Consider the following 14,747-nt stretch of genomic DNA (forward strand, 5'->3'; position numbering starts at 1 on the left):
AAATCATTGGTTTTGCACAGCAAGAACCTGTGGTTGCTAAGAGTCAAAAGCAGTCACCCAGCTAGCTAGCAAAATGGGGTAAGATTTGCAAATGGATTGGCTTGATGTTTGAATATAATTATTTACATTAATTCCCCAAATGGATGCCACACATTTGGCTGGTTTTAGAGCAAGATTAAAGTGTGCTGGTATTTGCTGTAATGTGGAACAATTTGTCTTACCTGTGGTGTGCTATTCCCAGGGTTGCTTGCCATGAGCTAGTACAGTCCTGCAGAGATTAGGATTTTGCATTCTTCTTTAAATATTGTGGGATTGCCACTCAGAGTGCTGTAATTAAAGACGTGTTAAATTTCACATTGATACCAAGGATGCAATGAAAACTTCTGTCTATCTGCCACTCTGACAGGTGTCAAGCCAAAGGGGTGAACTTGAGGAATTGTTCCTGGCTTTGGCTTAGAAAATCATCTAATCTTGGTTCTCAATTCAGCCCTACAAGCACATTTTTAAATCTGAGGATAGTCTGATTTTGTATTGACATTGAGAAGGATGTAACACTGTTTCCCTGATGCTTCAGGAAGAGAGGAGGAGCACTGTCTGAAGCCTATGCTGTTCCCTCTAAGACTAAATATATTATTTCTTCAAGGTACTTTCTTTGCCTGCTGAGGGGCTGCAAAAGAGGAGTGACTGCCACTAAGCTAAAGAAGGTGATGGGGGGTTTTCTGAGAGATGGATGTATGAAGGTTTGCTGCAGAGGCTTTCTAGTCTTTGGCTATCCGAGCAAGAAGTGGCAGTGGTGGTGCAGCACTCTGATGCCTTTGAGGGCATGCATGTTGTAGCAGAGAGTTAATGTCGTTTGGTGCAGGCTTTTCATGTGGTTCACTGTAAGGCCTCTCAAATTCAGCAGGGAAGGCTTCACCTGCAGCACTTAGTCTACAGCACAGGTCTGACATGTATAGCTGGCTCTAGTGATCACTTGTCTGTGTGCTTGAGCAGCCAGCTTTCCATGGATGCATTTTCTGAAGATCTGTTTTTAGCTGTTGTGTTTCAGATCTAGCTATGTCTGTTCTGCTCATGGTAGCTGAGTAAAATTCTCATGTCGGTGGTTCAGAAAATAATTTGTGCTCTGGCTCAAACAGTCAGGTCTCTGACTGTTACTGCTTTTTAGTAATAACACCACGCCAAGGGAGTCTCATTGTGACAGGCTGTGACTCTTAAACACATGATGGCTGGAAGAACTTTCTTCCCAGGGTCTTTCATCCTCACAGCTGCACGTCACCACTGGCTGGACAAGTGAGTACACCATTGTATTCACCTGTCATGATTAAAGTGGAGTCCTTTGAACTCCTACAGACTGGTTTCTTCATCAAAAGCCTCTGGTGCTGATGTGGCCCTGAACTGCATGTATCCTTGCAAGAAGGTTTTCAGTGCACATGGGTACATGTGCACAGGTTCACTAAAGGTAAGTCATATTTGACAGCCTGGTTGCCTTCTGCAATGTAACAGCTACCTGGAATGGATGAGGGGAGAGCAGTGGATATTGTTTACCTCGACTTCAGACAAGGCTTTGACAGTTTCTCTCACATCATCCTCACAGACAAACTCAGGGTTGTGGGCTGGATGAGGGCACAGTGAGGTGGATCGAGAACTGGCTGAACAACAGATCCCAGAGGGTCACAATCAGTGGCACAGCTGAGGCCTGTCCTTAGTGGTGTCCCCAAAGGTTCAGTGCTGCCCTGTTTAACTGATTCAGCCATGACTTGGATGAAGGGGCCTGCTCAGCAAATTCAGAGGACACAAAGCTGGCAGGAGTGGTGATACCCCAGAGTGCTGTGCTGCCCTTCAGAAGGACCTCGGCAGGTTGGAGAGAGGGACAGAGAAGAACCATCTGAAATCCAGCAAAGGGAAGGGCAGGGTCCTGCTCCTGGGGAGGAACAACCCCAGGCACCAGCACAGCCTGGGACTGACCTGCTGGGGAGCAGCTCTGAGGAGAAGGACCTGGGGGTCCTGGTGGACAGTGAGCTGTCCATGAGCCAGCAGCGTGTCCTGGGGGCCAAGAAATCCCGTGGGATCCTGGGGACATTAGGAAGAGCTCTGACAGCAGGGGGAGGGAGGTGATGCTGCCTCTCTCCTCAGTCCTGGTGAGGCCTCAGCTGGAGTGCTGTGTCCAGTTCTGGGCTCCTCAGGACAAGAGAGACACGGAGCTCCTGGAGTGGGTCCAGCAGAGGCTACAGAGATGATGGAGGGTCTGGAGCATCTCTCTTGTGGGGAAAGGCAGGGGGAGCTGGGCCTGTTGAGCTTTGAGAAGAGATGACTGAGAGAGGAGCCCATCAATATGTACAAGGATCTGAAGGGAGGATGACATGAGAATCAGGACCAGGCTCTTCTCAGAGGTGCTGAGTATTAGAACAAGAAGCGATGGACAGAACCTGATGCCCAAGAAGTTTCACCTAAACATGAGAAAGAACTTCTTTCTCTGCAGATGACCACACACTGGAACAGATTGGCCAGAGACCTGTAGAGTCTCCCTCACTGGAGATACTCAAGAACTGCCTGGACACAGTCCTGTGCCATGTGCTCTCAGGTAACCCTGCCTGAGCAGGGAGGCTGGATGAGATGTGGTCCCTTCCCAGCTGATCCGTTCTGTGATTCTGTATGTTATAGTGACCCTGGTGGCTGTGCCCTCATTTTAGTCAAAGCAGAGGTGGCCACGGCCAGAGCAGCACCAGCCCACCTGCAGCCCAGAGCAGGCAGGACCACCCAGTCCATCTCCTCGAGCTGGTATGCAAATGTAGCTGTATTTTAGCTGCTGACAGCTCTGCTAATGGATTATGTGGGTACACAAAAGTTATGTGCTATAAACGGCTATTAAAACTGTGTTGTCAGAGTGTCAAAATCAATCTCAGTTTTTGATATGGCCAGACATACTACTTTTTTTTTTTCCTCGTTATAAGGGTTAGAGCTTATTCTTATGATTATCAGGTGCTTCTGATTGTCAAATTCTAACAAAGAGTGAGACCCTGAGCTGAGCACTTCCTCACCAGGTCTCTGAGTCAAGCTTACTTTGCTGGAAAACTTCAGCCAAAACACTTGGCTGTTTTTGAGCACAAATCCTGTGTGCCTAAATCCTGGAGGATGCCCTCTCCTGCAGTGACCCACGCTTGTCCCATCCCTGGGGGTGGCTCAGTGGGGCCACATGCCCTGGGACTTGCACCAGCCCATGCCCATGTCTGTGCCACCAGCTGAAGTGTGTGCTGTCCCCACGGGGCCCAGCACTGTGCTTCAGCTTGGGGTGGGTGGTTTGTTGTTGGAGCAGGAAAGAGCCAGGAACTCCAGCAATTTGTGCTTTTCCAGCCTGGGGTGGGACAGGAGGGACTGTTTTTTGTTTATGGCCCCCGCTGAGGACCACGGTTTTGGCATGCTTCCTGTAAAATGAAAATTATTGCTTCCCACACCTCCTTACCCCTTGCCCATCTCATCAGGCTGCATTGAAAATGAACATGTTGTTTCTGAAGCACTCACGTATTGTAGGGGCATGGGAGAAAACAGGCAGAAATTAATTAGTCTGCCTTCAGAGCGGGGTTTGGGGGATTATAGAAAATAAGCCTGTTAATCATTATGGAGAAGGTAGAATGGTCTGAACTGGGTCTTCACTCACCCTGGGTACTTAATGACATGTTTTCACTAGAAAAAAATGGTAAGATCATGTTAATTAAAGGCTATGCCAGAATGCATATGTAGAAGGGGGGTAATTGAAGAATGCTGACTGTCTGCCAATTTGACATTACCTAACTAGCTTGATTTTTCAACCACAGTAATATTCTCATATTTATGTATTTTTTGGGATGCCATATGACAGAAAAGTATTTAAGCAAAATAGCATACTGAGCAGAGTAAATTACCACAGCAGGGTTTCTTGTTATTCTGTGCCTGATGGAGAAAATGAAAAAGGACAGTAAAAGGAGCAGGGAAGCAGTGGTTTGTGCATCATACATAAAAAGGTACTGTAACAGTGGTGATCTGTCTGCTGTAGTAATGAAGTCAAGCATTTGGAATAATATGATTTCACAGCAAGACAGGATAGTAGAGCTCTGTTGAGCTGAATCTATATTAGATGGTGTTAGTTACCCACATGAAACTACAGAAAAGGTTAAATCTTGATTTTATTAAATAGTGAGTCACAGCAGACAGGATCACCTTATGGTTTTTCTGAGTTCCTGGCTTTCCTTGTCTCTAGCCTGTTATTCATTAGAGCTCTGCACAGCTCTGTGGGCTCCATGCAGCACTGGGCTTGCAAATTCATGGTGCTAGCCCTCCTCCCCAGGTTCCTTACTCTTGCACTGTGCTGTCAGGCACAATATTCAAAGACATCACTCTCTTTAATATCTCTGGTTTCTCTGTATATATCCCTGGTAGAAAAAAAGATAATTCTTCCATCCTGGAGCTAAGAAGCCCTAGCACAAGAGTTGCTTTTTCAACAAAATTGGATTTGTATCCTCAGATCTTGAAATATCTTAGACCATCAGCTCCTAATCTGTGGCTCTTCCCTTCTTTCCTTGGGCTGGCACCTTATCGCTCATTTCTTCACACTTCCCTTGAATTTCTCTGTGCTGTTTTATGTTTCTGAACTAGGCCAAAAACTTTGGCCAGGTAGTTTCCAGTCAGAATTACTTCTGCTGGGACACCTCTGAGGGAAAAGAAAACTCTGATTAAACACTGGTAAATGAAACCACACACAATGTGATTATACTTGAATCTGTTCAAAGGTCAGCTGATTTTTCAGATGATTTAAAACCATTAAATTGAGCAAGGGCAGATACGCATCATTACTCGATCTTATCTTCATTGCCCTGGATGCCTTTGATCTCCATTTGTCCCTCCCCTCTTTGTTTATACTCTTTCATGCCTTTCTTCAAAGGAGACTGTAAAGCCTTTGGGACAAAGATCAGTGGTGTGTCAGTAAATGGGAAGGACAGACTGACTCCCTCATCTTGCCCAGTCTGAACTGAGGGAAATGGGTGAACACTGCAGTGCTGACAGCAAGAAGGGGTAAATCTCATGAATGGGTAAATGAAATTTACCTCTGGCAACACCGTGCAGGGGACTGAGCTTGCCTGAGCATCTTCTCTGGATTGCTTGGTGGCCAGGGGAGTTGTTCCTTGGGGCACCTGTGCAGCATTCAGGAGCCAGCCTGGCCAGCACTGCAACCTGTTACTGACCAGGAGCTTTGGCCAAGGGACATCAAAAATCTGTTGCATGGAATAAATGAATCTTAGAAATATCACATGTTTGTAGCCTTATGTTTTATATAGTTTTCACTCCAAGGGGATGTTCATAAAGAGTTTCAATTACTATTGCAGAAGCAATGATCTTTAAGACAATTGCAAATAATCATTATTTAATTATTAAATTAACTATTGTCAGATTTTATGCAAGCAAAAAGAACATTTCGAGGAAGATCCAGAGTTAAGAGCAATATCAGAAGATTACCCTAGAAATATGTATTGATCTTCTTAATGTTTTTAATTGTGTTTAGTGCTTCAGGGAATAACCTATGTGAACAAGTTGTTGTAATGCCCAATTAGGGAGGAACAGTTGTGAGAGCGACAGTTCTTAATCACCTGGCACAATGCAAAAGCCCAAACTGAACCAGAACTGCTACATACAATGCAAATATAAAACAACTGTAGCAGTTTTTCTTTCCCCAAAGATTATTCTCTAGGGTTTGTTACAGTGATTAGGGGATATTTTAACTCTTCTTGACTATTTACTTTCCTCTTGCTTGGTTTTTGGCTCTGTCCCTTGCTGTGAGGAAGAACTGGTGAGTACCTTAGTGGTTGTGTCCATGGAATTATTAAAGATGAAATGTGCTAAAACCCAGAAGGAATGTGGAAGCAGTGGCTACCAATGCATTTAAATGGGAGATTTCTTCATTTGGGTTGGTAGCTCATTTGGTGCATATTTTTGCAGTTATCTCATATTAGGCATGATGACTTATTTTTGAGAAAATCTCACCCCTCATCAGTGACATCTTTATTTCCACCCCATTGTGTTTTTATAATCAGAGGGGAAGTATAGGTGAATTCATTATCAAGAAAACTCATAAAGGAGGCTGAGAAACTGGAAAATCAAAACTGAAAATGGTTGTGAGAGGTTTGTCTGAGTTTGGTTTTTGTCCATCCCTGCTCAACATTTTAGTGAAGTAGAGACAATTAATTAAATTTGTAGCAAACACCAAGATTAGAGTGCTGTGTTCATATCTCAGAAGTGTTTTGAATTGTAAAGGATGTCAGTGAATTAAGACATGGGCTGATAAAGGATGGTGTAAATAAAGACAGTCCAAAGTTCTGCCTTCTGAGAAGCTATTAGATCAATGGGCACAGGTAGGGAAATGCTAAATGGGCAGGAGTTTGGAGGAAAGGTATTCTGGGCATGTAGTTAATTTCAAAAGTGAAAAACTGGAAAAGGTCCATAAAGAACTGGTATGGGGTGCAGCAAATAAGGTTTGATGGTGAAAGACTGAGGGTGTTCCAGGGGAAAGAATTTGAGAATGAAGATTGAAGAAAGAGATGTTCTGCTGCTGCAGAGCTGCTGTGGAGTAAGGGAATGGCAATTTGTAAATAGCAGTGAAGAAGTTTGTGGTTTTAAAATAGGAAATGCTTTCTGGTGGTAGTGATGGTGAACTGCAGGAATAGGATGCCAGTTTTTAAGAACCATAGGGAGACACATATCCCATAAGTGACACTGGAGCAGCTGATTCTGCCTTACAGCAGTGGTAAGAAGTTCATAGCTTTTCAAATTCTTTTCAGCTGTATCCTTCTATGAGTCTACAACACAAACATTTCAAAGCATTTTGCACTGAGGAAACTGAAAGAGAGGACAACCTGGATTCAGACTTTTCTTGATATGTCAGGAGGTCCAGCTTCTCCCTCCACAGCAATAGGTGTCTTGGTCCATGCGCAAGGATGGTGGTGCAGAATGAAAGAGAAGTATAAGAAACTTGTATTCTGAGTTTCTTCTGCAATTAATTGTGGCTGCACTCTGACATGGGATCAATGTTTGGAATCTCACCACTTCAAATGTGGCTTTGTCGTGAGCTCTAAATGTCACTGCTTCGCGTTGACCTTCATTTCTGTGTGAATGTTGAATGCAACACTGAACTTTGGAGTACGTAGCTTGTCTGAACAAAGGTAGCTATCAAATACAACTTGTTCAGAACTTGGTTCAAGCTGCAGCTAGATTTGGCAAATAAGTTTTTGTGAGTCAGTTTCGTGGTAACATGAACCGTGCAATTCCTACAGGGGGAACAGAAAGCTAAGAATAGTGTTACTGAGAATGTGGCTTTGGTGGTTTTTCTGAGTAAAGAGGTAGATGAGCAAGATGTAACCTATGAAAGGGGAAAGAAAAAAAAAAGAAAAAAAAAAAAAAGAAAAAAAGAAAGATGTGTGAGTGGGTATATGGGAGAAATTGAAAATTCCAGGTGAGATCTAGTGCTCTGGGCATATAGAAAGGTAGACTAGTTTGGCTAACTCTTAACACTCACAGAAAACTTTGTACTTTAGCTGTGGCAGGAATTGTCATCTCAGACAACATTACTGTGAGTTGCTTCTCTTATGTATGTATTATAATTAAATTCTAAGAAGTTATCAAGGGCTGTGTCAAATGCATTAAAAAAGCATCTAAAATATGATGCTTCCAGCTTCCAAGCTTAGTGCAATTACTCTGGAGTTTTACGACAAAGAGTGTCAGACATTTTTCATAGGACACAGAAACATCTAGCTGAAGAAAGAAATTTCAAGCATTTTCATTAAAATTGAAGAGTTCTATGAAATCAGGTTGATTTTCCTGGAATTTCACAAAGAAGGGGAACAGAAGAATAGTTTAGCATTTTTCTGATAAGACAGTTTAATTATTTTAAAACATTTCAACAAACTCCTCAACCTTCCTCCAGCTGAGCACTGAATATTGCAGTAAAATATGTTACATTAGGATGTTTTGATTTTATTGATTCCAGAATGTTCAGATGACTGGAAAACAGATGATGCTGCAGAACCACTTATTCAAAAAGTGGTAATTTGAGCAGCTTGCTTCAGCCTGATGGGAGAGAGACAGGCCTTACACAGCTCTATTTCAAATCTTCAATTTGTGGTTTTTCCACATCAAGAAGATCAAAGGGAAGAACCAAATTTGCCCTAACAAGCCAGATTTTTAACCAGATAGTTAGCAACTAAGCCAAATGGTATTCAGCTCCCCCAGGCCTCCACCAGCTACCTTCTTCCAAAGAATGAGATTCCACCTCCAGCTGCCCTTTTGTTCCTCCAGCATTGCTCTGGGTTATCCCCCTTGCCTGCAATTCCTCACTGAATGTGATCAACAGGGGAGTACAACACGACTCCCAAAAATATTTTACTGAGCACAGGATGGACCTCTGCTCTCCCACGCCTGTTCCTGAAGTGGCAGAGGCTGTGTGACTTTTCTCTGCTGCCTGCAGAGCTGAGCACAGAGGAGCTGTGTGCTGCTTCTGCCACGGGTGTTGCTCAGCAGGTTGCCATGCTCTGCTCAAAGAGCACCTCCCCAAAGAAGTGATGGGATTAGTGTGGGCTGCCAAACCTGGAAGAAAGAATCCCATAATAGAACAGGATTAGTTGACAGCTGTGGCATGTCGTTCCCACCTCTTCTTCATCAGTACCAAGTGAACTGTTTATTTGCAACCCCAAGCTCCTCCCCGAGAATTTACAGAAAAGCTGGTACAGGAAAGCACTGCTTAGCTGATTCACTGGTTGCACATAATCAGCTCCAGCCCACAGAACCCCATAGAGAGGGACTGTGTGGAGCTGGTGCAATTACTGTTTCATCACATTTGAAATGAGTCCATCTAAAATCTAGAAGAAAATTACCTAATACTCCTGCACCACCTTCCTTCTTTGGGGACTGCAGTTTCCATTTGCTGAAAAATGATTGCTGAAGACATTTAATGAGACAAAACAGGTCCCCTATTTGCCTTCCAGCAGCGAGGTCAAATTTAGGTTGTACTGTTGTTTCACATCTGCTGTATTCCACTAAGCTTGCAGTTCTGTCAATCAAGCAATGGCAGTGGTCTGATCAATTATTTCTTCATAAGCTTGTGCTGTCTGCTATCCAAATCTGTGTTACTGTTAAGCTTAATACTGTTAACATCTTCCAATTTATTCCTCTCCAGGTAAAGCAGAAATTTCCAGAGTCTTCATCTGCCTGCTGCCTCAAAGATTAAACACAGCACCTTGCTTCAGGGGAGGCTGGCAGGTCTGGAAATCAAAGTGCATCTCCTGGGCTGCTCCCCAGCTCCCTGGACAGGCCTGAGAGTCACAAGGTCAGGAAAGAACAGAGAGGCTGCAGAGCAGGTCTGAAAACTGAAGCCTCGATGTGCAGGAATGCAAGAGGAAGAGGTCCCTGGCTGTGGGTTGGACTGTGCATTCCCTCTGCAGCAGCACTTCCACCCTGGTATCCCAGCGGCTCAAACGTGGGAGCTCAGACCCACACACCCTCTGACTGACTTACCACTGCAGGAAAGAGGTCAGGCTTCTCTCTCTGCTAGCTGGAGCCCATACACAGGTTGTTTCAGTGAAATATTTTCCTTGAAAAAAAAAAGAAGTAGTGTGCGAAATCTGGTTTTGCTCACACAAATAAAAAGAGTTTGAAGTTGTTCAGCTTCACAGATGCTAAGCAGGAGAATGTCTGTATCTTTCCTGTACCATGCCCTGTAGCCTTGGCACCACATTTACTGCAAAGCACCCTGAAAGCTGGATCCCTCAACAGTAGCACTTGCATCAGGGTTTCTTGGATGCACACCAGGGTTTCCCTGCAAAGCCTGGAGCTTGGTGTGCCTATGTCCCCCTGGGTTCCCATGAGGTGCTGGAGGTCTGGTTTTCAGATCCTTTTTCTGAATGAGGCAGAAGCAAGACTTAAACCTCAGCCCATTGCTCTCCTGGTAATTATTTTAAACAAAGATTACAATATTGTGACTTCTTCTCTCAAAAATGTTGGTCTAGTTTTCATTCGGATATGAAATGTTTGAGATGTTCCAGTGGAACAGGATTTCTATCTAGCTGCCTAAGAGAGGTAGCCCATGGCATGGGTTTGTAGATCAGTTGTAGGGTGGGATAGAGCTGTCAGCCCTGAGAGAGCTCCATATCATTAGTTAACAGTTCAGATAAAGATTATAGACTCCTGTGTGCTCGTTATAGTCCTGTTGCCTCTCTGTTTCAAGTAGAGATGATGTGGTCAGAAAAAGGTGTTGATTGCTGATGAGGCAGGGTAATTCTCTGTAGCTTCTGCTTCCTAAAATTTAACTTTTCTTTTCTTTTTCTTTTCTTTTCTTTTCTTTTCTTTTCTTTTCTTTTCTTTTCTTTTCTTTTCTTTTCTTTTCTTTTCTTTTCTTTTCTTTTCTTTTCTTTTCTTTTCTTTTCTTTTCTTTTCTTTTCTTTTCTTTTCTTTTCTTTTCTTTTCTTTTCTTTTCTTTTCTTTTCTTTTCTTTTCTTTTCTTTTCTTTTCTTTTCTTTTCTTTTCTTTTCTTTTCTTTTCTTTTCTTTTCTTTTCTTTTCTTTTCTTTTCTTTTCTTTTCTTTTCTTTTCTTTTCTTTTCTTTTCTTTTCTTTTCTTTTCTTTTCTTTGCCTTTGCCTTTGCCTTTGCCTTTTCTTCTTTTCTTATTTTTCTTTCTCATTGGTGTCATGTTCTCCCTTCTCTGCAGCTCCTACAGACCTGAGCCTCTGTTGACAAACCCCTATGTGGGAAGATGAAAACAATCAGTGGCCTTTTGGAAAGTACCCATGTGGCCTGCAGTACCTCTGGGAGCCTGTCTTCTGCAGAGATGTCAATGAGACTGATATCATATAATGATAGCAAATATCAGATAATGATAAGAAAAATGGGGTTCAGCTCATATTGCCTTACATAGAAAACATCAAGTTATCAAGTCATAATTCACGAGTGAAAATATGTAATTAAACTTTGTCAGTGCTCCCTTTCTTGATTTCTCTTCACTTTTCTCTATAGCTTGACAAAGCACATTAATGAAACAAATTTGATATAGTCCCTTCTTGTTGTCTTATATATTTGTTGATGTTCATGCAATGCCAAAACTATGCCTTGGTTAGAAATTATATCCATTGGGAAGTACTTAAGCAGACAATAGGAATTGTGGGAAAGGAATATGAAAGTCCTGAGTAATGAAAGTTTGGACTGAACTGTGCTTCAGCTGCCAAGGAGGGAAGAAAAAAGCAAACCACACAAGTTTGGGTATTGTTTTTCTTTCCAGTGAAATGTAACAAAAAAGGAAAATTTTACTTTGGAGATATCAAATGTGCTACTTTCATGTCAAATGAAATATTATTATTTTTACACCGTAAAAACATTTACACAGTTTATTTAAAAATTATCACCCACCTTTGTTTGGCTAACAGTATTTGACCTGAATTATGAACAGATGAATTTTGGTCACCTCTGAAACTATTTATTTGGTTGCCTCTTGGTTTGCAATCATCTGCCACACCCATGAATCTGTTTCTGGGGACTCTGAGACAAGAAAAGGGCAGAAACAAAAAACCAAGGGGCTGCCTATGGCAAGAGTGATTGCAATCATTTACAGTGATGTCGAAGGTCCATTGTACAAACGATGCAAGAGATAAAGATTTTCCTTTAAGTCAGATGAGGTCTTGGTGTTGCTGTTATCCTGCTTCACCATCCCTAGGAGGATTTATGGTCCCTGCTCCTTGAGGGTACCTCAGGTACTTCCACAGCAAACTCTGTCTATTACTGCTGCCTTTACAAGGCAAGTCCTCTGTATGTGAGATGATGGCCAGCAATTTGGATAAAAGAGCTGGATTCCCTCTATGCCTCAGTAAAAATGGTCCTAAGTGATTTGACATGGAAAAATGTAGTCGTACAGAGGACTGGGTTAAACAATAGCAGAGCAAGACATGCTTTAAATGAAAACAGCCCTCATGACACTGGAAGGAAAATGATCTGGAAGATGTAGTGCATACAAGCTTCAAACCATCAGCCAATATCTGGCATCAATTAGAAAAGCACACAGGACACTGGGCTGCCCCACGGGTGTGATCCCACATCCTGCCCCTCCTTGCAGGATGGCACCAAGCACCCAGGGCCATGTGGGGCAAGGCAGAGACTTTGCCAGGGTTATATGAGCTGAACCCTTTTGCAGCTAGTTTAGAGCACCAGTTAGGTAACTGGTAGAGATCTGTGGTAGGGTGGTAATGAAAAACTTGCTTTTGAAGCCTTGCATTTTCTCTAATTATCTTTCTCGTGTTCATGCATATGTATGTGTTGTCTCTAAAGGTGAAGGAAACCCTGATTTGTGACCAAACTTCCTCTTCTTATCCCTGCTCAGTCTGTTACTTTCCAAACAGGAATGGACAAGGTTGAGTGCATCTGAAGCAAGAGGGCAAATTTGTGGGGCACAGATCTGCACTGGAAGTGAAGCAAACAATGACAGTAACAGCCCATGTAAGGTGTCTTTCTGTGGAAGTCACTCCAGCCATGTTATGACCATGGGTTGAGTCCACAAAGAAATTGTCATAAATTTTACTGAGCCTAAGAGTGGAGAAGAGCCAAAACCAGAGCTGAAGGGCAACTGAAGTTTGGTGCAGCTTCCCTTCCCTCCACTCAGTACACCTCTCAACTCTGTTGTGTTGGCTATGATGAGAAAACTTCCTTGTCATTCCAGGAGAAGTATCTCCTCTCCATCTTTGAGATCTGCAGAGAGACAGATCTCTTTGCTCTCTTAAGCTGAAATTTGGCAACACACAAGAGCAAGATATCCAATTTCTCAGTCTTTCTCTGGGGCAATCACTCACTGCAGCAGTGGCAAACAACCAGGTACCAGGTACCAACACCACAGCATCACAGTCCATTGTCAGAAGGGCACTCCTTGCCTGTCCTGGAACCTCAGCTGGCCAAAGTGCTGACTGCCAAGGGCAAGGCTGCAGAGAAACCTGTGGTCCAATCTCCCCATGGTTTTTTGAAGCAGAAGGATGGTTGCATCCGTGGTAGCAGTTCTAATACTTACTTTTCTTCCTGAGCTGAGTCTCAGGCAGTTTTAGCCTCTGGAGGAGGATGTGGCACCGAGCATCACAGCTGATAGCATCCTAGGAGAGGTGAGGGATGAAAGACAGAACGTGAGATCATCTGATGTCTTTTGGCATCCCATGAAGGCCTTGTGACTTAAAAGAAATCGGTTCTATTTTCAGTTCGGTTAACGCACATAATTTTTAAAAATAGTGAACTGGCTTCCTGTTTTCTGGCCAGAGAGAGATGATTTTTGAACTTCACATATAAATTAAAACCAGCCATAAGCTGTAACTCCTGCCTGAGGTATTGAGCTTTCCAAGTGAGCTTCAGCACTGGGAACTCAGGCCACTCTGCAGTGACAGTACCTTACTCATTTTGCCAGCCTGCCTTCCTTTTTCATCAGCTCTTGGGATTTCATTAAAGGAGAAAACCTGTTGTGAAGAGATGATGGAAAAGGATTATGCCATGCAACTCCACAGCTCATCTTTCACTCAAGTATAGCTTTTCCCCTTCTTTTACAATGCCTCCTCATGCATAAATAATATCCATATTCCTGCATTTCCTTGAAGCTTATATATTACTTATGAGTGTATCATAATTTTCTATTTTTGAGCTGTTTCTTGCTACAGAAGAAGGATAGACAGCATCATTCAGTACTAGGTCTGAAGCTGTTTAATGTCAATGGCAAAAATTTCAGCTTCCATGTGTTCAATCCTATCACTGGCTGTCTCCTCCCTCCCTATTTTAATTAGTCTCGTCCCCTCATCCAAAGATACGTACTCAGACCAAGGATTTTCCAACTTTCATGTGCAGATCTCTTTCTAAGCAGGCATTCAAAATCAGGCACAAGCTCTTCTTCCATGTTCATGTTTGAGTTCTGACTGTGGGAGCAGGTTTGGGCTACTTTCATCATCTTTCCCTTTGTACAGATACCAAGAAAGAGAATACAGAATGAAGCAGGGCAGCTGCAATGGCCTCTGCTCAGCCAGAACAATACTAATGCACTGGGTTTTGTCATTTCTCCAATGGAGCACAGGCCTTTCTTCTTGTGCCACTGGACCTTTATCTCAGCAGGAGGAGAGCATTTCGCACAGTGGGCCTGAGGCTGACTGTGAGGGCTTTCATACTCTTTAAAAGAAGTTGCTCTCTAGAGATGTGGCAAGTTCTGTGAACAGCTGGAAAAATTAACATTATCTCTTGCAAACTCTTCTCTGCAGAATTCTGAGGCCCCCAAAGGGCCCCACAGCTGTGCACTTTGCAGCAGTGACTACTGACAGGCTCCCAGCTCAGTCCTAGCACAAGTGAAGCCTTTGCAGCCTCACCTATCCAGGCAGCTTTTCTCACAAACAGGGCTTTCATCAGGGCTGTGAGCAGAGTTGTGTGCTGCCATTGGCAAGCTGTTGGGAAATCCCTGGGAGCCTGGGCAGTGCTTGATCCTCAGCTGTGGTGTCCCAGGCACACGGGTTCCCAGTCCCAGCCTGGTCAGCTGCAGGAGGGTCTGCTCTGCTCATCACAGTGTGCTTGATTCCCACCAGCTTTTGGAGAGCCCCTGGCAGGCAGCTGGCTGCCCTCTTCCCCTGGCCAAACCCTGTGCTATCAGTCAACAGCCATCCTGCTATTTAATATTTCAAATATGCGTGAATAATCCACCGAATTTCAGTATCCCGTTGTTTTCTCAGACTCTT

This window comes from Prinia subflava, chromosome Z, assembly GCF_021018805.1.
Source record: "Prinia subflava isolate CZ2003 ecotype Zambia chromosome Z, Cam_Psub_1.2, whole genome shotgun sequence".
Lineage (NCBI taxonomy): Eukaryota > Metazoa > Chordata > Aves > Passeriformes > Cisticolidae > Prinia > Prinia subflava.